Below are 2,500 nucleotides of genomic sequence, written 5' to 3' on the forward strand. Positions count from 1 at the left end.
TTGTTACTTTTGAACCGTAGGTCTGATCGTCAAAATCTTAGTATCGCTGGAATCCTTCCTTGAAACCGAATCCAACGCTCCCTGTCTCGTCATATTCCACCTGGTAGATTTTCCGCCATTTTGAATTTTGTGAAAATCAATTAAAATGCTTCTCCTCCCTCAATTTTTGACCAATTTTTCCCAAACTTGGTACATGGCAAAGATGGACTAATCTGCACAAGAAACTTACCCGGTTTTTAGAATTTCGTATGCGTTTGGCCGTGGCATCCAATCAAAATTGGATGCGCAGACGCCAATCAGGAAGTGTGCTCATATCTCGGCCGTCCTTTGGCGTATCTTAACGAAACTTGGTGGCATTATGCCCCACGCCACCCCAAAGGAAAACAAAAGATTTGGACCAAATAGGCCGCTAGGGGGCGCTATAACTAGGAAAAATGATTTTTGGCTCATATCTCATGATGCATTTTGGGTAGAAACAAAATTCCACTATGTCTGGAATCCTTCCGTCAAAACGAATCCAACACGCCCTATGGCATCATATTCCACCAGGTAGATTTTCCATAATTTTGAAATTTGTGAAAATCTATTAAAATCCTTCTCCTCCCTCAATTTTTGACCAATTTCTCCCAAACTTGGTACATAGTAACTTTAGACTAACTGTCTGCCTGGTCAGTTCTTTCTGTTGCCATGGCAACTTAGGCTGGGTCACTCTGCTTGGCCCCGCATTGCTGCTTGCAGCTATATTTGGGGGCCAAGCAGCGAAGCTGCGAAGGCACCCATAGTGATTCTATTGTTTCTTATTATTATTATTATTATTATTATTATTATTATTATTATTATTATTATTCAGTCCACTTCCGCCTCTGCAAGTCTATGGCAGCCCATAGAACCGTCTGGTAAAAAGTTGTGAAATTTGGCACACTGATTCTAGACACTCTCAACATTCCTCTCAGCAAATTTCAGGCCTCTACCTCAAACCCTCTAGCGCCACCAACAGCTCAAATTCGCAGGTACATTTCTGCTTGTAACTTTTGAACCGTTGGTCTGATTTTCAAAAACTTGGTATCCCTGGAATCCTTGGGCCAAGACGAATCCAAGGCACCCCATGACGTCATTTTCCGCCATATACTTTTCCCGCCATTTTGAATTTTGTGAAAATCAATTAAAATGTTTCAACTCCCTCAATTTTTTACCAATTTCTCCCAAACTTGGAATATAGCATAATTGGACTAACCTGCACAAAAGTTATACCCGGTGATTTGAATTTCACAAGCGTTTGGCCGTGGCAGCCAATCAAATTTGGCTGCGCAGACGCAAAACAGGAAGTGCACTCATATCTCGGTGGCCCTTTGGCCAATCTTGACGAAACTTGGTGGCATTATGCAAAACCCCTTCCCAAAGGGCCACAACAAATTTGGACCAAATTGGACGCTAGGGGGCGCTATAACTAGGAAAAATGCCTTTTGGCTCATATCTCATGATGCGTTTTGGCTAGAAAGAAAATTCAACTATCTCTGGAATCCATGGGTCAAGACGAATCCATCGCACCCTATGACGTCATATTCTGCCTTGAGGATTTTCCGCCATTTTGAATTTTGTTAAAATCAATGAAATTCTATGGCAACGCATAGAACCATCTGACTAGAGGTTTTTAAACTTGGCAAACTGATTCTAGGCTGCCTCAAGGATCTTGTCACCAAATTTCAACTCACCACCTCAAACTCTCTAGCGCCACCAACAGGTCAAATTTGCAGGTACATTTCTGCTTGTTACTTTTGAACCATACGTCTGATCATCAAAATCTTAGTATCGCTGGAATGCTTGTGTCACAGCGACTCCAACGCGCCCTGTCTCGTCATATTCCACCCAGTAGATTTTCCGCCATTTTGAATTATGTGAAAATCAATTAAAATGCTTCTCCTCCCTCAATTTTTGAACAATTTCTCCCAAGCTTGGTAGATGGCAACTGGGGACTAATCTGCACAAGAATCTTACCCGGTAATTAGAATTTCCTAAGCGTTTGGCTGTGGCAGCCAATCAAATTTGGCTTGCAGATGCAAAACAGGAAGTGTGCTCATTTCTCGGCCACCCTTTGGCCTATCTTAACGAAACTTGGTGGCTTTATGCAGCACCCCTCCCCAAAGGGCAACAAAAAATTTGGAACAAATTGGCTGCTAGGGGGCGCTATAACTAGGAAAAATGTCTTTTGGCTCATATCTCATGATGCGTTTTGGGTAGAAACAAAATTCCACTATCTCTGGAATCCATGGGTCAAGACGAATGCATCGCACCCTATGCCGTCATATTCTGACTTGAGGATTTTCCGCCATTTTGAATTTTGTTAAAATCAAAGAAATTCGATGGCAACCCATAGAACCGTATGACTAGAGGTTTTCAAATTTGGCAGACTGATTCTAGGCACCCTCACGGGTCTTGTGACCAAATTTCAACTCACCACCTCAAACTCTCTAGCGCCACCAACAGGTCAAATTCGCAGGTA

Source organism: Neoarius graeffei, chromosome 3 (assembly GCF_027579695.1).
Source record: "Neoarius graeffei isolate fNeoGra1 chromosome 3, fNeoGra1.pri, whole genome shotgun sequence".
Lineage (NCBI taxonomy): Eukaryota > Metazoa > Chordata > Actinopteri > Siluriformes > Ariidae > Neoarius > Neoarius graeffei.